The sequence below is a fragment of the Mustelus asterias genome, chromosome 7, assembly GCF_964213995.1.
Source record: "Mustelus asterias chromosome 7, sMusAst1.hap1.1, whole genome shotgun sequence".
Lineage (NCBI taxonomy): Eukaryota > Metazoa > Chordata > Chondrichthyes > Carcharhiniformes > Triakidae > Mustelus > Mustelus asterias.
Genome location: NC_135807.1, coordinates 132,187,660 through 132,209,224, shown reverse-complemented (window position 1 = coordinate 132,209,224; position 21,565 = coordinate 132,187,660). Strand labels below are relative to the sequence as shown.

The window sequence follows — 21,565 nt, the reverse complement described above, 5'->3', positions numbered from 1 at the left end:
ATATGTCTTCAGTGTAGGGCACAGTGGCACTGTGTTTAGCACTGCTGCCTCACAGTGTCAGGGACCTGGGCACAGTTTCAGCCTTGGGTGATGGTCTATGTGAAGTTTGCACGTTCTCGCAGTGTCTGCGTTGGTTTCCTCCGGGTGCTCCGGTTTCCTCCCACAGTCCAAAGATGTACAGGGTGGATGGAATGGCCATGATAAATTGCCCCTTAGAGTCAGGGAGATTAACAGGGTAAATACTTGGGGTTACAGGGATAGGACCTGGGTGGGATTGTTGTCGGTGCATACTTGATGGACTGAATGGCCTCCTTCTGCAGTGTAGGTATTCTATGATACACATCATCCCATCCTTTTGCACTGTACGGGTTAAATCAGTTCCCATCTTCAATGGAGAAATGAAAATTTAGTTTCAGTTCTTCCACTTATGTTCTGTGCAAACCCAACAGCTTTGTTCCATTAACTTTAATGGCCTCACCTTTAGTCCTTTCTCATCTGTCAACATTCTTGTCCTCATTATCTCCTCTGACATCAAATAAACCTCTCACATTTCCTCCATTAATAAACTACCCAAAATGCTTGGTTTCCTCCTTTGTGCCGAACACTTCTTTTCTCCTTAATCATCCTAAAATTCTATAGAACCGAGGTCAGTAAAGATTATCTAGGGCAGGGTCTTTTAGCACCTCTCACATCCTGAGATAGGATAGAGGAAGAATCCAGTGAACTGATAAGCAATCCTTCTCTCACCACTGGCCTCCCAACATATCTTTCTCTGTCAGGCGTTTTCTTGTGTCTCCCAGTCTCTTCCATTCACGCTCCTCTGTCCTCTGCCTCACTCCTTTCAGATGCAAGATACTCACTCCTCTACCCCCTCTACCCTGTTCAAAGCTGATTGCAAGTCCTTTGCTCTGTAAGTTGTGGGTTACAAACACTGCAAATCGCTGGCTCTATCGGGCCCTTCAAGACCCACGATGCTCTTAGATTTATCTAATCTTTTCTTTGATTCTTTTCAGTTGTGGTAGTACGCTACATCATGGATGTTTGCCTCTCATCGTTTTTTAAAAGTTGATGCATTAATGTCACAAGTAGGCTTACACTAACGCCGCAATGAAGTTACTGTGAAAATTCCTTAGTCACCACACTCCAGCGCCTGTTTAGGCACACTGAAGGGCAGCACGGTGGCACAGTGGTTAGCACTGCTACCTCACAGCACCAGGGGCCCAGGTTCAATTCCGGCCTCAGGTCTGTGTGGAGTCTGCACATTCTCCCCTTCTCTGCATGGGTTTCCTCCGGGTGCACCTGTTTCCTCCCACAGTCAAAAGATGTGCGGGTTAGGTTGATTGGCCATGCTCAATTGACCCGAGTGTCAGTGGGAATAGCAGGGTAAATATGTGGGGTTACGGGAATAGGGCCTCTGTGGGATTGTGGTCGGTATAGACTTGATGGGCCGAATAGCCTCCTTCTGCACTGTAGGGATTCGATGATTCTTCTATGAGAGTTTAGCACGGCCACTGCACCTAACCAGCACATCTTTCGCACTGTGGGATGGAACCGGAGCACCCAGGGAAAACCCATTCAGACGCAGGTAGAACATGCAAACTCCACATAGACAGGGATCCAAGGCCGGGAATCTTACCCAGGCGCCTGGCACTGTGAGGCAGCAGTGCTAACCACCGTGCTACCCCGTGGTGTCTCAACTAAAGAAAATTCACATTTGGAAATACAATAAGGGCGTTCGCCAAAGCACCAAGATTAGGTACTTTGAAGAAGCATCTCATGTCCAACAGTGGGAGAGTTTAGAAGCCGTAGATGTTAACACATCAGTTCATACCATATCAGAGTTTCTTGATTGTAATCATTCTGATTTAAGATATCATAGCTTCTGATCCAAGCCACTGGGTGGTGCAGTGTCCAACAATAGACACTTCAGCCTGTGAGGGAGGGTGGACGGTGGTTGTGGGGGGGAGTAAAGAGACAGTAAACCATTTGGTATCGCTCTGATCCCAATCCCTCTGAAGCATATGCAACAATTTATTTATTAGTGTCACAAGTAGGCTTACATTAACATTGCAATGAAGTTACTGTGAAAATCCCCTAGTCACCACACTCCGGCGCCTGTTCGGGTACACTGAGGGAGAATTTATCATGGCCAATGCACCTAACCAGCACATCTATGGACTGTGGGAGGAAACCGGAGCACGCGGAGGAAACCCATACAGACACAGGGAGAACGTGCAAACTCCACACAGACAGTCAACCAAGCTGGCAATCGAACCCAGATCCCTGGCGCTGTGAGGCAGCAGTGCTAACCACTGTGCCATCGTGGCACCCCATACTCTGTGGCCGTTGATGACTGTGTAGCAGTCATATGGCCCAGAGCATTGAAGCATGATGACAGGTTGCCGCCAGTGAGAACCCAACAGTACAAAATTGGGGAAGAGTTTAAAAAATAAATACTGTAGCAGGCAGAGCAATATTAGCTATTGTCATTTATAGAGCTTTCCATGCAGTGGCAGTTTAGGTGACAACATTGGTGCTACAGATCATAGGTATGTATTAGGCAATAGATACTGTGTATTAAGAGGTCTGCAGGAACATTTAATAAAGAGGGCTTTCTTGTAAGGCAATGAATTATATTGGTGCCTGCCAGGGAAGTAAATACTGTATTCATTAAGAAAACTTGAGAGTAAAAAGATTTCTATCTCAAAAATGCAGATTCCTGTAAAATGCAATATAGAGATGGTGGGTGTTGTAAGGTGGCATGAAGAGGTATTTAGGTAAGCTATTTGTCTCTTATCCAAGACATGCAGTGTCCAAAAAAATGTGTTTTTCCTTCACTGTCTTGCTTAAACATGAGCAGCTTTTAAACTTCATACCAAGTTATTGAATTAACAGGGTTGTGGCTTATTTTTTTTTCATTTCTGGGATATTGGTGCAATTTTATTTTAGCATTTAACGCTCGGTGGTATGTTGCGAGCTTCTTTTCTGAAGTCTGACTTTGTTCCTGGTGCAGGTCTTGGTACTAAGCAACATTTTTTCTCAATTCTCTTCTCATCTGAGTTCTCACTCACTGCCTTCGGCTTTTATGAATGCTGATATGGGGCGGTATGGTGGCACAGTGGTTAGCACTGCTGCCTCACAGCTCCAGGGACCCGGGTTCGATTCCCAGCTTGGGATACTGTCTGTGTGGAGTTTGCACGTTCTCCCTGTGTCTGTGTGGGTTTCCTCCAGGTGCTCCGGTTTCCTCCCACAGTCCAAAAACGTGTAGGTTAGGTTGATTGGCCGTGCTAAATTGCCCATGGTGTCCCGGGATGTGTAGGTTAGAGGGGTTAGCAGGGTAAATGTGTGGGGTTGTGGGGATAGGGCCTGAGGTGGAATTGTTGTCGGTGCAGACTCAATGGGCCGAATGACCTCCTCCTGCACTGGAGAGATTCTAAGATTCTATGATATCCTCTCAGAAGTGACTATTAGCCATGACTGCTCATCCAGAGGCGATCTTGGCTGGGGTAGGGGGAGACAGCATTCACACCCTAATCTGATCTGCTGTGTGTTGGACGTACACGCACTCACCCGCATGGATTTTCCAGGAGTTATAACTGTGCAGAGATCAGAAGCACAAAGAAACATGGGCCGACTGTTTTGTTCCCTCACTCAGGACTGCCGAGGCAGGTCGGAGTAGGTCCATCACTGTCCGGTGGATGTCAGCTTCCAGCTCAGTGACCACGTTCCAATTGAAACAAGCTTGCATTCCTCCAGAAGTGCCGTGAATAAAGTAACGATTTTCCTTGGTGCCCCAGGAGTCGGCAGTGCAGCTCACTGCAAATATAAATGCTGCTACTCATTGCACAGGCCACCATTGTTTCTGGCTATGAGAGGGCTAAATATTTAGCTTGACCGTACAGACTGGTGATGCATTTTTTTCCCCATCTCTGGAAATCATCTCTCCCCCACAACACCCCTCCACCAACTCCAACCCTAACCCTATCTCCCACCGGCCCCCCCACCCTCACCCCACCCCACAACGTCACCTCTTCAACCCCACAGTATACCCATTGGACTAGGAATGGCAATTAGAAATTAAATTGTAAGTTGAGATTTTCAAACAATTGTGCATAAGCTAAGGGCTTTCGAGCGCTGTTTAGTTTTTATGAGTGTCACAAGTAGGCTTACATTCATACTGCAACGAAGTTACTGTGAAAATCCCCTAGTCGCCACACTCCGTTGCCTGTTCGGGTACACTGAAGGAGAATTTATCATGGCCAATGCACCTAACCAGCACATCTTTCAGACTGTGGGAGGAAACAGGAGGATCCCACCAAGACACGGGAAGAACGTGCAGACTCCGTACAGACAGTGACCCAAGCCGGGAATCAAACCTGGGTCCCTGGCGCTGTGAGACAGCAATGCTAATCACTATGCCCACATGTTTAACCCTGTACCTCTTACCAATAAGTAATAAAATGTATTTATAACCATTCAAAATGACAGGCCGTGATTTGTTGCGTCAGGGCACCCTATTGGTGCTTGCTCTAAGTTAGACTGGTCCTTGCACACTTAGGTTTTTACATCTTTTGAATGGCGAGCTGTTGAAAGTACAAGCTGATAACATCGCGGGCAAGAAACTGTGTACCTCCTTAACTAACCAGATTGCACGATGGTGAAAGTAACAGCACAAGCACTGAGAATGGGTCGTAAAGTCAAGTGGGTGAATTCAATATTGAATCATGCACAGAAAACAAAGTAAAGAGGGGAAAAGGAAGATAAGATTAAGTGAGAGAGAGAGAGAGATAAATGTGACAGAAAGGAAGGGGATGAAGGGAGAAAAAGATAAATGTGAGAGCATGGAAAAGGATTTTATCTTAATTTTAAATTTTACTTTTTACAATATCTCCAACTCAAAATTAAAAGCTGAAGGAACGTGACTCCACACTTTTGTTCGTTAATTTTCAAAACCGGAGAGTTTGACCAGTGGTGATTAACACTTAAATGTGTACTTGGATTTTAAATGAGCAAGACTTAATTTTCTGGGGTGGGTTCAGTTTGTATCTAATGCAGGAACACAGCAACTTCACATTGTTCAATGCATTTCAGTGTTAAGGCAGGCAGTGAGATGCCATGTTTGCAAATTTAATGATGGAAAGAAAGAAAGCTTATTTATTAGTCACAAGTAGGCTTACATTAACAATGCAATGAAGTTACTGTGAAAATCCCCTCGTCGCCACACTCTGGCACCTGTTCAGATACACCAACGGAGAATTTAGCATGGCCAATGCACCTAACCAGCACGGTGGGAGGAAACCGGAGCACCCGGAGGAAACCCACACAGACACAGGGAGAACGTGCAGACTCCACACAGACAGTGACCCAAGCCGGGAATTGAACCTGGGTCCCTGGCGCTGCGAGGCAGCAGTTGCTAACCACCATGCCGCCCATTCAGACAGCAGCTTTTGGATTTCCCCGTTTAACCGTGCATTTCTGTTCACCTGAAGTTGCTGTATCATTTGCACATTAAAAATGGTGACCCCCTATTAGCCTCACTGTTACTTCTGCAGTAAACTATTGGTCATAATTTCAACAATTTACATTTCAATGATGCTACTCAAATGGAGGGGTGCGAGTGGGAGCAGTGAACAAGCAATAACGGTGTCACAGACCGGTGGGTGTGTGCCACAGTAGATCTTTGGCAAGAGTGGATTACTGGAATAGGGTGGAGTGAGACCTTGGAGTGAGTCCAAAGTAAGGGCAAGGATCTTGAAATCATTCTGGTTAAAAGAGGTTTTTTTTAAAATGTACAAAATGGAGAACCTTTTGGCATAAGTCCCTTTTCAAGTCCAACCCTGACTAATGTGGTTGGAGTTTCTGGCAGCAATAAATGAAATGAATTTGACCAGTCTAAACCAAGGTTAAAACTCTTGTGCTTGCCAAATTTCATGAAACAGAATGTGAATATGTATGTGGAATTTGGAGAGAAAGCACTGATAAATATTTGTCCACTCTTGCAGAAACCATAGAATCATAGAGTCCCTGCAGTGCAGGAGGAGGCCATTCAGCCCATCGAGTCTGCACGGACAACAATCCCACCCAGACCCTATCCTTGTAACCTCACACATTTATCAAGCTAATCCCCCTGACACTAAGGGGCAATTTATCATGACCAATCAACCTAACCCCGCACATCTTTGGAGTGTGGGAGGAAACCGGAGCACCCGGAGGAAACCCACGCAGACATGGGGAGAATGTGTAAACTCCACACAGACAACTATCCGAGGCCAGAATTGAACCCAGGTCCCTGGTGCTGTGAGACAGCAGTGTTAACCACTGCGCCACCGTGCCATCCTAAATGAAATAAATGAACAAACTTTAGAAAAATGATTGGAAAGCTTACTGTAATAAATTTGGAGGTGACTTGTGGCTCCAACAAGAAAAGGTTTATTAAACTGCTATTATATATACATACACAAGATAACAGTCTGATAGAACATATTCTTGATTGGTAAGAGGATCAGGGGTTATGGGGATAAAGCAGGAGAATGGGGATGAGAAAAATATCAGCCATGATTGAATGGCGGAGCAGACTCGATGGGCAGAGTGGTCTAATTCTGCTCCTAGGTATTATGGTCTTACGTACAGGTCTACTCTTCTCCTGCCTGGCTCCAAATCTGGGTCATCCCCGTCCCTAGACGCACGCTGTCACTCCCAATTGGCCCAGCCGCTCCATAGGATCGAACCCAATCACATGATCTGCAAAGGATCGCCTCTTAAAGGGGCCACGTTACCACACTTATTAAAGCTTTTTGTCAAGCCAATCAATGGACCCTCCATCCTATGTACAATTACACTCTGTGAGTGTTCAGTGCCTGGATGACCTGACATTCATGTTTTGAAGATTTAGAATTATTAGCTTGGCGGTAATAGCGCTCTGTACAGTTCAGAGAGATTTTCTGCTCCACAAATATTGCCGAATTTGTTGTGAAGAGGGTGTTTTTTAGTCGTGCCATTTACATGTTTCACGTTGTTTGTGGTGAATTGTTCTCATGTGTGGGGTGATTGGGAACAAGAGAGTAATGGCCATCGCCCTGAATTAATAAACTGGAGACGAGGGCTGGGATTCTCCAGTCTCACACAACTCACTATCACAGCCAGCAGGAATGGAGAATTTAGTGCTCAGCCAAATCTCCATTCACGGCAACAGAACCGGAATATCCCAGCCACAGGCGAGGTCGGAGAATTCTGGTCTGGATTGGTGCCGCAGAATTCAAATCCCACCGAAGCAGCTGATGGAATTTAAATTCAATTAACAAACCTGGAGTTTTAAAAAACTAGTCTTAATTAATGGTGGCTGTTTTGCCCTTAAAAAACAAATCTGGTTCACTAATGTAATTTAGGGAACGAAATCCGCCAGGGGCAGCATGGTGGCACAGTGGTTAGCACTGCTGCCTCACAGCGCCAGGGACCCGGGTTCGATTCCCGGCTTGGGTCACTGTCTGTGTGAAGTTTGCACATTCTCCCCGTGTCTGCATGGGTTTCCTCCGGGTGCTCCGGTTTCCTCCCACAGTCCCAAAGACGTGCCGGTTAGATGCATTGGCCATGCTAAATTCTCCCTCAATGTACCCGAACAGGTGCTGCAGTGTGGCAACTAGGGTATTTTCACAGTAACTTCATTGCAATGTTAATGTAAGCCTACTTGTGACACTAATAAATAAACCTTGCCTAGCCTACATGTGACTCCAGACACCAAACTGTGTGATTGACTCTTAACTGCCCTCTGAAGTGGCTTCACAGCCACTCGGTTCCCTCCGCAACATTGGTGTGGGTGTACCAACACCACATGGGCTGCAGCAGTTCAAGATAGCAGCTCACCGCTACCTTATCGGGGACAATTAGGGATGGGAATGAAATGCTGGCTTTGCCAGCGAGGTTCATATCCCAAGAACAAATATATGTATTAAAAGACTTCTGCATTTTTCAGCTCATGATGCCCACTGTTATATACTGTCTTGGTTGAGATCATGGAACTGGTGGCAAAACTACAGTCAACTGACGAGCTGCATGCAATACAGAAAGTCCAACAACTCTGTCTACAGCAGACCCTGATGAAGTTGCTTCCTGCAGGAATATTTGTTTCTGGGGACGCCGTGGGCGGTTTGCTGGCTGTCAGAGTACGGCAACAGGTAATGAACCAGAGCTCCAGCTGACATGACCAACCAACTGTTGGTCCATCCTTGTCAATGGTGGAAGGCATATTCTCACAAGGCACATCACTGTGCCTAAAAGCAGAACGCTGGGCCTTTATGAATTCCTTGTATCCCTCTCTTATGAATACATGTAACTATTCCCCATGTAAGTTTAAGCCAGCCCACCTTGGAATTTATTCCATAGAATTAACAGCAGAGAAAGAGGCCATTCGGCCCAACAGGTCTATGCTGGGGTTTATTCTCCGTATGAGCCGCCTCCTAGCCTATTTTCTCTCGTCCAGCGTTTGGGCCCTGTCTCGAGTAAATAGATTTTTCTGAAGGTACGGTGCCTAAAATGGAATGCAGCGCTCCAGATGAGGTCTGACCAAGGTTCTGAACAAGAGAAGCATAACTTCCCAAATTTTGAGTTCCAGTTTTTGTCTTTGAAGTAAAGGCTTTTAACTTTTATTTTAACTTATGTGATAACTTTTATTAATTTGTGTCTACAAGGACAGCTACATCTGTTTGCTCTCATGATTAAGAAAATATCATGATTCGTTCTTTCCTCGACCTAATTTGGGTGGCTTCCCCAAGTTGAACTGCATCTGCCACAGTTTTGCCCATCTACATTAGCTCACTGTGTGACCCAATTTTGTGTCATATTTGCACGTCAAAGATTCCATAGCAACAGTGACATTATTGAGATTTTCCTCTACCATCCCTATGGCTTGTACCACCCTCACCCCCCCTACTCCAAGTGCAAATTGGTGTTGCCACATTTTCAATGGGAGACCCTCAGTACCTGCATCTGGTCCTCCAATGCATCACCTGAGAGCTGCCACACTGTGGGTGGGATTCTCTGGCCTCCCCGCGGTGTGTTCCTTGGCCGGTAGCGGGATGTTCTGGTCCCAACGCCATCAATGGGAGTTCCCATTGACTCCATCCCATGCCGCTGGGAAATCCACGGCAGGGGTGCGCCATCAGCGGCACCAGAAGATCCCACTGGCTTGAATAGCCGGAAAGATCCAGCCTGTATCCATGTTTTGACATCCACACATGTGCAAACACTACACAAGTCATAACCCCAGATGCCCCATATATTGAAATGAGAAGTCAGTATGATCTGGTCACTGTATCAGTCTCAAATACAAAACAGATCGATTCTTGCCTGTAAGCATCAAGGGTTGCATCAGCTGCCCCCTCTTCAAGCAGCCTACTGAAGCCCCTTTTCATTATAACTGTGCTCAGTGGTCCATTTTTCTGTAGTTCCACAGTCGTATCACTATCTAATTGTTGAAAAAGTGCCTTTATCTGCATCTGTGCTGGGTCTTAACATAATTGAATGTCTCTTTTTTGACTATATGTCAGCAAAGCAAAACACAGCGTGAACAATCTGCACCGGAGACACACCCTTCTTAGCTTCATTCAAAGAGTTTTGGAGGTAGTTATCCAAAGACCCTCAGAGCGTGATGGTCGTGTAGTGGTAATGTCACTGGACCAGTAATCCCAGGTTAATGCTTTGGAGACACAGGTTCAAATCCCACCACAGCAACTGGTGGAATTAAAATTCAGTTAATAACTTTGGAATTAAAAGCTAGTCTCAGTAAAGTTGACCAAGAAACCATTGTCAATTATTGTTAAAAGCCCATTTGGTTCACTGATGCCCTTCAGGGAAGGAAATCTGCCATCCTTACCTGGTCTGGCCTACATGTGACTCCAGAGCCACAGCAATGTTGTTGACTCTCAGCTGCCCTCTGAAATGGCTGAGCAAGTCACTCAGTTCAAGGACAATCGGAGATCGGCAACAAATGCCAATCTTTGCCAGTGTCGCCCACATCCTCTGAAAGAATAGAAGAAAATAGAGCTGCTGCGGGAGGTTAATTAAACACGATTGAGCTTCTAGGGTATTGACTTTAAGAAGTTATCTGAAGCCAAGTGGAAAGAATACCATTGAATAGCAGATCCAGGTACCAGCTTTGGCTCAGAGTAGCAATCCTGCCCCTCAGTTAGAGGGATTCATTCAAGCATTACTCTAGATATTTATGTAACCTGGGCTGACATATTAGTGCTGCGCTGTGATCTTTTAGATGAGAAGTCTTCCCTCTCAGGTGGTCTTAGAAGAACCCTCAGCACTATTTAGAAAAGAACAGGGGATTTCTCCGAATGTCCTGGTCAATCTCTTGAGCAACCTCAGTAAAACCACATGAATCTCATTGCCGCTTGCGATGTCTTGCTGCGTTGTGAAATACTTCATGGGCTGTTTGGGAGCATGAAAGGTGCAAAATAACTATATATGGGGAGGTGATGGCCTAGTGATATTATCACTAGACTATTAATCCAGAAACTCAGCTATGGGGACCTGGGGGTTCGAATCTCACCACGGCAGCTGATGGAATTTGAATTCAGTAAAGAATCTGGAATTAAGAATCTACTGATGATCATGAAACCATTGTCGATTGTCAGAAAAACCCACTTATGTCCTTTAGGGAAGGAAATTTGCCATCCTTACCAGGTCTGGCCTACATGTGACTCCAGAGCCACAACAATGTGGTGGACCCACAGCTGCCCTCTGAAATGGTCTCGCAAGCCACTCAGTTCTAGGGCAACTAGAGATTGGCAATAAATGTTGGCCAGCCAGCGACGCCCATGTCCCATGAATGAATAAAAAATAAATAAATGCATGATCTTTCTCCTTCTCGTTCTCTCTCTCTGTCTCTCTCTCTCTCCTTCCTTCCTATCCATGTTCTAATAGAGCCAGTGTGATGGCCAATTGCCAAAAGTGCCCTGAAGTACTTCAGACTTGTCTGGTCCAAGTATTGGATTTCTAGGGCAACCGCACAAATTCTAAACTTTCATCACCAGCCATAACAAACGGGAGCTAATTGTCACCACAGTGAAACCCTGCTGACCTGCCCTCTCATGAGAATGGCTCAAGTGTGCGATGGTCCTTGTTCTGGTGAATTTGCTCTTCAGTTTCTAATAGAAGACAAGGGTGTTTTCCTTGCTCAGAAGTTAACAGATGGTACATTATGACTATAGAAGCACATTTATCCGATGGGCATTCTCATTATGTGCTTTATTATGCTCCGACGTATGATCATTGGTTGTGGAGCCATTAAGGTAACATTAGTTTAAATTGTTGAATACCTTAATGATGTAGTACGTGGCCCAACTTCTTTGCTTTCCTCCTGCATCCAAAGTCTCTAATTATTGACAAGTGCTTTTCTAAGAAAAGGTCTATATTTGCCTCATTACATGATGTTGGAAATTTCTCATTCCTTTCATCAGAACAGAGAAATCACTTTTTTCCTGATGTTCTGGCTTCCATCTTCTCCTAATGTTATTTACAAAATCCTGTTTTTAGTTCCAGTACCTGACTTGCTGCATTTTTTGTTAACATCCTTTTCTCCAAAAGCATCTTTCAGTGTATGTTACCATCCATGCTATCATCGGGTGCTGGCACGTTTCATTAATATCAAAGCCGTATATCTTTGCCACTCTTCCCGCGATTATGCAATTTCTCCTCTCGCCTTCTCTCACTTCCTGAGAGGTCCTTTTATCCCTACTGACGGAATTCATCCATTTTTCTGATGCACTCCCACATACGTCCACGGGTGGCAGCAGTGGTTAGCACTGCTGCCTCACAGCGCCAGGGTCCTGGGTTCGGTTCCCAATTCGGGTCACAGTCTGTGCGGAGTCTGCACGTTCTCCCCGTATCTGTGTGGGTTTCCTCCGGGTGCTCTGGTTTCCTCCCACAGTCTGAGATACATGCTGGTTAGGTGCATTGGCCATGCTAAATTCTCCCTCAGTGTACCCAAACAGGCGCCGGAGTGTGGCGACTAGGGGATTTTCACAGTAACTTCATTGCAGTGTTAATGCAAGCTGACTTGTGACACTAATAAATAAACTTTAAAAAAAAAGAAATATTATCCTGACATGATTAGAAATGTTTATAGTGCGTAACTGTGGAAATATTATTTTCTTATTTGCCTTGGAGTTGTTACTTAATACAGTTGCACTGACCTCTGTACATCTTCCCCTTTAGCTGTATAACTTAAGATTTATAGAGGGAAAAAAGCTTATGGGCAATTTCAGGAACTTTAAAGGATCGTTACTGTAAGTGCATCCTGATGTGCTAATAATTAACTTATTTTTTTTGTCGGCATCACAGTTATGTGTGTCGCCATATTTTCCATAGAGGTTTGTGACCAGCAACCAGAAAGCATTCCTTAGTTTCCGAGTGAACAGGGGAACTTTAGCCCTCATTTTCAGACAGCTGCTAGTTCGAATCAAAACTGGATGTAATTTGATGTTAGTTGGTAATCTCGCACAAGCGATCACACTGATACCTTGTGCGGGGAATGGAAAATAAGCACTGGTGAGGTGAGACTGCTTTTCTGGCAATGGGTTGAAGGCATCTTGTTGTTCTGGACAGAGGGAGCTGTAATCTGCATTTATGATCCGTTTCTTTTTCACCTGGGAATGCTCAGTGATAAATTGGGTTCTGTTCTCCAGCGCTGAGATCCTTCATCTTGACACAACAAACACAATCAGAAATAATAACTGTACCAAATACAACATAACCATTATAATTCATCACCTTGCTGCTCAGATATTGATCTTCTGTTTTGTGAGTTTTTGAATAACCAATGTCAGTGTGTGAGCCGGGGCTCAGTGACGTACACTCACCTTTGAGTCAGAAGGTTGCAGCTTCAAGCTGCACTTGAGAAATTTGTAGCCAGGCTAACAATGCAACACCGAGGCTCATCAGAGGTGTTGCCTTTCCGAGGAGACATTACATTGAGGCCCCATCTCAGGTAGTCGATGGAAAAGTTGCCATGGCACTAATTGGAGAAGTAGGTGACCTGACCAACATCTATCTCTGATCCATAGAAACATAGAAACTAGAAGCAGGAGTAGGCCATTCGGCCCTTCGAGCCTGGCTGATTATCAAATTCAATATCCTGATTCCCCCCCATATCCCTTGATCCCTTTAGTCCCAAGAGCTACATCTAATTTCTTCTTGAAATCACACAATGTTTTGGCTCCAACCACATTCTGTGGTAGTGAATTCCTCACATTCACCGCCCTCTGGATGAAGAAATTTCTCCTCACCTCAGTTCTAAAAGGTTAACCCCTTATCCTCAAACTATGACCCCTCGTTCTGGACTCCCCCACCATTGGGAACATTCTATCTGAATCTACCCTGTTTAACCCTGTTGGAATTTTATAAGTTTCTATGAAATCCCTTTCATTCTTCTAAACTCCAGTGAATATAATCCTAACCAACTTAGTGTTTCCTTATATGACAGTCCTGCCATCCCAGGAATCAGCCTGGTAAACCTTCACTGTACTCCCTCTATAGTAAGGACAACATCATAAGGGTGGCACAGTGGCACAGTGGTTAGCACTGCTGCCTCACAGTGCCAGGGACCCGAGTTTGATTCCTTCCTCGTGTGACTGTCTGTAGAGTTTGCATATTCTCTCCGTATCTGCATGGGTTTCCTCCCACAGTCAAAAGGTGTGCAGGTTAGGTGGATTGGCCATGGTAAATTGTCCCTTAATGTTGCGAGATGTGTCGGTTAGGGGGATTTGCATGGGATTATGGGGCTAGGGCAGGAGCCGGGCCTGGGTACGATATTCTGTTGGAAAGTCAGTGCAGACTGGCTGGGCCGAATGGCCTCCTTCTGCACTGTAGGGATTCTATGATTTATGAAATAGATTACCTGGTCCTTTATTTCTTTTCTTCTTGTGACAGCCTGCTGGGCACAAATGGGCTGCCGCAGTATCCTAGTACAACAGTGACCACTGTTCAGCAATACTTCCTTCGCCGTGAGGCACTTTGGGACTTCCAGGGGCCATGAAAGGCACTAAATAACTGTGCGCTTTTTTTCCCTCTCACTGTTTTGCATCGGTGGAAAAGTAATCAGAGGCAACATGGAGAAAAACTCAGCAACACACCGAGCGGTTAGAATCTGGGATTGCACTGTCTAAGGGCGTGGTGAAGATAGCTTCAATCGCAACTTTTACAGGGGAATTTGATCATTATCTGAAGAGAAAAAATTTATAGGGCTGCGGGGAAAGGGCAACGAAGGGATGGGGGGGCGGGGGGCGGGGAGGTGGGGGGGGGAGGCGGGGGGAGGTGTAGCTGAATTGTTCCTGCAGAGAGCCAGCACAGACATTGTGGGCCAAATGGCCCTTCCTCTGTGCTGCAGCCATTTTCTGATTCTCCGATCAAATGATCCGTTCATCAGTAAGTCATTCTCAGTGTTTTATTTTGTCCCTTAAATCGATCAGCCATAAACAAATAAAAATCTTACCCATTACCGGGCATTTCAGTATTTTGCCCAAAAGGTTTTAGTTAAGGTGATTAATGTGGAATATCGCAGCTTGCAGTTAGTAATTGCAATAATTCCCTGAAGGGCGATTGTAGGAACATAGGAATGTACAGGCCTGGAATGGGCTAGCTGGCCTCAGTGTCCAGGAAATATCATATCCCATAATATTTCTCATGACACTATATCATTTTTTTAAAAGCAGGTACTTAAACTCGCTCTCTCTTGAATTAGTACATTTGCCAGCCACTGCATAAAATAGTTTAGTCTAAGCTTCCTTTCCCTCCCATTTTTCGAAGTTTAAGGCTGTTTGTTCTGGTGGAAGGATGTGATCTTGTTTTGGGTCCAAAATTCAGGAGCTTGGTTGATAGTCCAAAGATGTGCAGGTTAGGTTGATTGGCCATGCTAAATTGACCCTAGTGTCAGAGGGATTAGCAGGGTAAATGTGTGGGGTTGCGGGAATAGGGCCTGGGTGGGATGGTGGTTGTGACTGATTCGATGGGCCGAATGGCCTCCTTCTGTACAGTAGGGATTCTATGATTCAATTAAAAATACTCTTGCCCTGGTGAAAGAGGGCATTGAAATTTAGGCAGTAAAACGGATACCTCAGAGTTACAACATACAGAAATTTCATTAGAATTGATAACTAATATTGTAAGCATCTTCCTCACTGTATCGTCTACTGTATGTATTTGGTGATATTAAATGGCATCTCTATCCACCAGTCCCCAATTTTTTTTAATGCCCATCCCTATTTGAATAGCCTGTTCCCTGATGTCTGTGGAGCCTCCCAGTTTGGTATTATTTGCAAACTTGGAGAGTTCTCTTTCTGCGCCCAGCTCCAAGTTATTTATGTGCACTGTGGACAGGAACAGCCCCAGCGTTGATTTACTAACTTTGATATTTAAGAGGGCTACTGTTTTTCTGTTGCGTCTTTGTGTTCGCGTGTTCCATAAATATATGTTTGCAACAGTAAAACTAATCAATTCTGACAGCGTATACTTGGCATAATAGACTGTTGAAATTCCTCCGCCTGTATTATTAAAATTTACACAGAGGTCCCGACCCTGAATTTGAACCACCACAATCTGAATGTTTCACACATTCTGCTGAAATTTCAGGAGAGGCATTAACTCACTCAGAATAAATAAGGGAGCAAGGAATTTGAGACACACAAAAAGTTTGTATCTTCCTCATTGACAGAATAGTGTAGTGAGTTCTGCCAGCAGTTTTGAACCCGCCGTAGTCCCAAACCATTCTCCAAGGTGGTGTCTGACTTGCTACGTAGAGCAGACTCCCTGGCAAGGAGCTCTCAACGCCATGAGGGAGCTTGTCAACACATGTCCGGAAAACCTTGGCACGACTGCAGTGATATTGCTGCCGCAACAGCTAAGCTGGTGGATAGCGTTTGAAAGTAGTGGGAAGGCTGCGATGGGGAGGACTACAATCTTCTAAAACCTTCAAGTACACTGCCTCATAACTAGGCATATAATAACCTGTTGTTTAAATCTAATGTGCTGTGATCTCTTTGGCAAAACACAGCATCCAAATTATGAAGGGTTTTGATCGACTAGATAGGGAGAAGCTGTTTCAATTGGCAGGAGGGTCGGTAAGCAGAGGACGCAGATTTAACCCCTGAACCAAACCAGAGGGGAGCGGAGGACAGTTTTTCTTATGTGGGGTTGTTATGATCTGGAATGCACTGTCTGAAAGGGAGGTGGAAGCAGATTCATACAGGAAAGATTTTGACTCGCTCAAAACTCATCGGCATGCACTGAGTTAAAATCGTGCCTGTTAACTTTCGAAAGGGAATTGGATATATATTTGAAAATAAAATAAGGGTTAGGTACATTGGCCGTGCTAAATTCGCCCTCAGTGTACCTGAACAGGCACCGGAGTGTAGGGGATTTTCACAGCAACATCATTGCAGTGTTAATGTGAGCCTGCTTGTGACTAATAAATAAATTAAGTTTAAACTTTAGACATTCATGTAAACGTGAAAAGAGCAGGGATATGAGACTAATTAGATAACTGTTTCAAAGAGTCAACACCAGTACAATGGGCAAAATAGTTTCCTACCATGCATTACAATTTTATGAATCGGGAAATGTTAATTACAAGATTGTAATTACTTCATACCTGTCACATGATGATGCATTTCCCCCGTTCTTGTGATACCAAAGATTTGCAACATTCCTTGTTCCGATAATTCTGTGATTAACATTAATCTTGCTTTGTGGATGTAGCTGGGCGGACCACTATTCGGAGGCTTTAAGCAATATTTTTTAACAATTATTTTTTTATTAACTGTTGCAAATTCTCCACTCTGTATACCAACAGCAGATTTACAATCGGTAATGCAATTTCACCATTCCAAAAAGGATTTCAAAAGCATTTGACCTCACCTGAATCTCTAGACAGGGTTACAGTCTGGCAACTCGCTCCCTATTGCCTATTATTTTATATGTCACTGTTCAACAGAAAGATAGAGCACATTCTTGATAAATTAAATAAAGCAGCAGTGGACCTTTATCAGTATTGGATAAAAGTGAATTTGAAATCATTCAGTGTAGAGATTTTTTTGACTGAAATCTTGTTAAAGAGAAGCCGATTCATCCTCTATTCACAAGAGTGCTCAAATGCTTCTGGGTGAAGTAAATGCTACATCTATTATTGCTACATTTTGATTCCCACAATTTCTCAAGCCCTTTTCACTTTCAACCTGTTTTTGTTAAGGTTTTCCCAGAAGAAAGACTTGATTTTTTTGCAGCACCTTCAAGTACACGGGCGGCACGGTGGCACAGTGGTTAGCACTGCTGCCTCACAGCGCCAAGGACCCGAGTTCGATTCCTGGCTTGGGTCACTGTCTGTGTGGAGTCTGCACATTCTCGCCGTGTCCGTATGGGTTTCCTCCGGGTGCTCCGGTTTCCTCCCACAGTCCAAAAATGTGCGGGTTAGGTGGATTGGCCGTGCTAAATTGCCCCTTCGTGTAAGGGGTACGAGCTAGGATAAATGCATGGGGTTACGGGGATAGGGCCTGGGTGGGATTGTGGTCAGTGCAGACTCGATGGGCCGAATGGCCTCCTTCTGTACTGTGATATTCTATGATTCACAAGCTCGGGACGTCACAGTGCATTTTTAAAGCAACAAAAGTTGCTTTTTGAAGTCTGGTTACAAGGAAAACACGTCCAACCAACTTGCACGCAGCAAACTCTCACAAACCGCAATGAGACAGTGGCACAGTGGTTAGCACTGCTACCTCACAGCGCCAGGGACCCAAGTTCGATTCCCGGCTTGGGTCCCTGTCTGTATGGAATCTGCACGTTCTCCCCGTGTCTGTGTGGGTTTCTTCCGGGTGCTCCGGTTTCCTCCCACAGTCTGAAAGACGTGCTGGTTAGGTGCATTGGCCATGCTAAATTCTCCCTCAGTGTACTCGAACAGGCGCCGGAGTGTGGCGACTGAGGGATTTTCACAGTAACTTCATTGCAGTGTTAATGTAAGCCTACTTGTGGAAAATAGTCTGTTTTTTCGGTGTGGCTCGAGGGATATTTTATATCCTTAGTTTTCCCCTCAAAATTCAGCTATACATCAATCCTAATTCAGCTCATTGTATGTTTTTCATGCACACACGCCACACCATCCTTGAAACAACTGATAGAGAACTGCAGAATATGTGTTTTTGCCGTTAACTGAAATTCGAATCATATCTATTGATACATTCATGTCCACTGAAAGACTACTGAATGCCAAAGTCACCATTTGGTATCCCGTGGTTAATACACTGCATGTGATATGAACAGTTTTCTGATAACATGTTTGCAATGTTACATGCAGTATGTGCCTTTTTTCTGAATGAAATGTACCCGCAAAGTTGCTTTTGCCGGGCATCCAGAACCTTAAAGATATATATTTCTGTATAAAAATGATGAAGAAGAAAACTGCGAAGGACATGCTAATATTAAGTTGGGGTTAAAAACAAACGGCATACATTTCCATTGCACCTTTCACAATTTCAGAATGTTCCAAAGCGCTTTATAATGGGCTGCACGGTGGCACAGTGGTTAGCACTGCTGCCTCACAGAGCCAGGGACCCGGATTCGATTCCCGACTTATGCCACTATCTGCACATTCTTCCCGTGTCTGCATTGTTTTTTTCCCACAGTCCAAAAGACGTGCTGGTTAGGTGCATTGGCCATGCTAAATTCTCCCTCAGTGTACCGAGCCAGAGTATGGTGACTAGGGGTTTTTCACAGTAACTTCATTGCAGTGTAAGCCTACTTGTGACAATAATAAATAAACCTAAACTTAAAAACCAAAGAAGTAGTTTTGGTTATGACATATCTTTATTTTTTGTTTATTCCTTCATGGATGTGGACGTCGCTGGCAAGGCTGGTATTGATGCCCATCCCTAATTGCCCTTGCTTTGAGTGCATTGCTGAGCCTTTTCCAGAGAACAGTTAAGAGTCAACCACTCTGCTGTGTGTCTGGAGTGACACGTTGGCCAGACCGGCTAAGGATGGCAGATTTCCTTCCCTTAGTGAACCGGATGGGGTTTTTTATGACAATGGACTACGTGGTCACCATTATTGAGAGTAACTTTTCATTCCAAATTTTATTGATCAAATTTAAATTCCACCAGCTGCCGTGGTGAGATTTGTACCCGGGTCCCCAGATCATTCGCCAGGGTCTCAGGATTACGAGTCCAATGATACTACCACTACGCCACTGTCTCTGACATTTACATATGCAAAGAAGGAAATATAGTGCCAATCCTGAAGCTGTAAGCATTTTGAGGCATATCCAAAAGTTATACAGCATGCAGAAAAAGAAATGCATACTGTGTTAGCTCTTGCTTCACAGTGTCATCTCTGTATTGTGCAGCAGTTAATGTTGCTGTAAGTTAATAGCTTTACAACAGTTCTTTCATTTTTGTACATATTGATCGGAAGTTCACACCCCATGAAGGACATGCTGCCTCCGTTTTCTCTCCATTATATTCAAGGTCCCAGTGGATCTCATGGGTTTTCTGCCAAGAGGACAGCCTCACAGCCTGTTTCCAGACCTCTGCTAATGCCCTATTTTGCTGGCTGCTGGGGAGTAGAGTCATGACAACGTAACAACAATATCACTAATCTGACATCCCTTCCCTGCAGGGAGACACTGAGGCTTTGATTCAGCACGGCTAAGATCAGAACGACATGTAGAGGGTCATTATTTATCCAATGCGCCTATACACACACACACACACACACACAGACACAGACAGAGATACACACACACACACATACACAGACAGTGATACACACACACACAGACACACAGACACACAGACACAGACAGAGATACACACACACACACACACAGAGATACACACACACACACACAGAGATACACACACACACACATACACAGACAGTGATACACACACACACAGACAGTGATACACAAACACACTCACATACAGACACACACACACACATGCACTCAGACACAGATGCACACAGATACACACACACGCATACAGACACTCACATATAGATACACACATACACAGATACACACACACACAAATACACATACATACAAACACACACACACTCACACAGATACATGCACACTCACACGCAGACAGACACACACATACATGCTCACACACACAGATATACACACACATTCACACACAGATATACACACACGCACATACAGACACACACTCACACACATTCACACACAGACACACGCACACACACACACACACAGGGGTTGGGAACCCTGACCAATTTCCACATTTCCCTTTCCCGAACCCAGCGTCACTGAGACCAGTTGCTTCATGCCTCATGTCACCCCAGACAGCTGCAAACACCTATCAGGCAAGCTAGCTGGTGAAGCAGAATGAAAAAAAAAATGGACACTGCGCAGTTTAAACATCCACACCAACACTTGGAATGGCTCAACTCAACGCTAGGCTCACAGAGTTAGAATACTAGAGAGCGCAAAATCTTTTCTTTCTCTCAAAACAATATCTGGCAAAACACCGATGTTTGTCACATCTGCTCGCAACTTTCTGCATGTAGATTCATCATAGACAGTTTCTACTGTGGAGTAGTTTTACGTACAATAATATGAATAATGACAAATAATCATTGGAGTTTATGAGAGGCTTGATACAGATCAGAAATCATATTGTGGAAAGAATTGTACTTCAGTACATCCTTCTTGAAGAGTGACTTAGTTGACCAAATGCACATTAGCATTCTGTTCATTAAACAGGCTTGTTGCTTGGTCCATAGTGGTCAGCCTAGCCCAGAGAGGAGCTACCACACAACATTCATAATCAATCTTTATTTATTTATTAGTGTCACAAGTAGGCTTACATTAACACTGCAATGAAGTTACTGTGAAAATCCCCTAGTCGCCACACTCCGGCGCCTGTTCGGGTACACTGAGGGAGAATTTAGCATGGCCGATGCACCCTAATCAGTCCCAGGACTGTGGGAGGAAGCTGGAGCACCCGGGGGAAACCCACGCAGACACAAGGAGAACCTGCAGACTCCGCGCAGACAGTGACCCAAGCTGGGAATCAAACCCGAGTCCCTGGTGCTGTGAGGCAGCAGTGCTAACCACTGTGCCACCATGCCACCCAGTGATTGAGTGTTCCACCAGAGTGCTAGCATGTAATTCACTGAGCCTTTTCTTGAGGCATACGTAAAAATTGGCATCTAAATCGTAGAATTATAGAATCCCTACAGTGCAGGAGGCCATCGAGTCTGCACCGACCACAATCCCACCCAGGCCTTACCTCATAACCCCATGCATTTACCCAAGCTAGCCCCCCTGACACTAAGGGACAATTTAGTATGGCCAATCTGAGAGTGTTCTTGTCTAAAAGATTACAGGTGTTTAACTTACTTGTTTTGTTGCCGACCTAAACTTTTAAAGACATTTTCCACTACTTCACACATGCCCGGCTGTAAACAGCCGTGAGCAAGGTGTAAATACATGAGGGCTTCATTGACCATTATAAAAAATGTCGCCGCAAAATAATTTACATTTTGC

At 44.7% G+C, this 21,565-nt stretch overlaps 1 protein-coding gene across 8 annotated transcripts in view; it reads left to right on the top strand.

The window, feature by feature from the left end:
• The window catches only part of LOC144495956 (sal-like protein 3), a 76,942-nt gene that overhangs the window by 26,696 nt on the left and 28,681 nt on the right, over window positions 1-21,565 (top strand). The gene's annotated exons all lie outside the window — the stretch shown is intronic.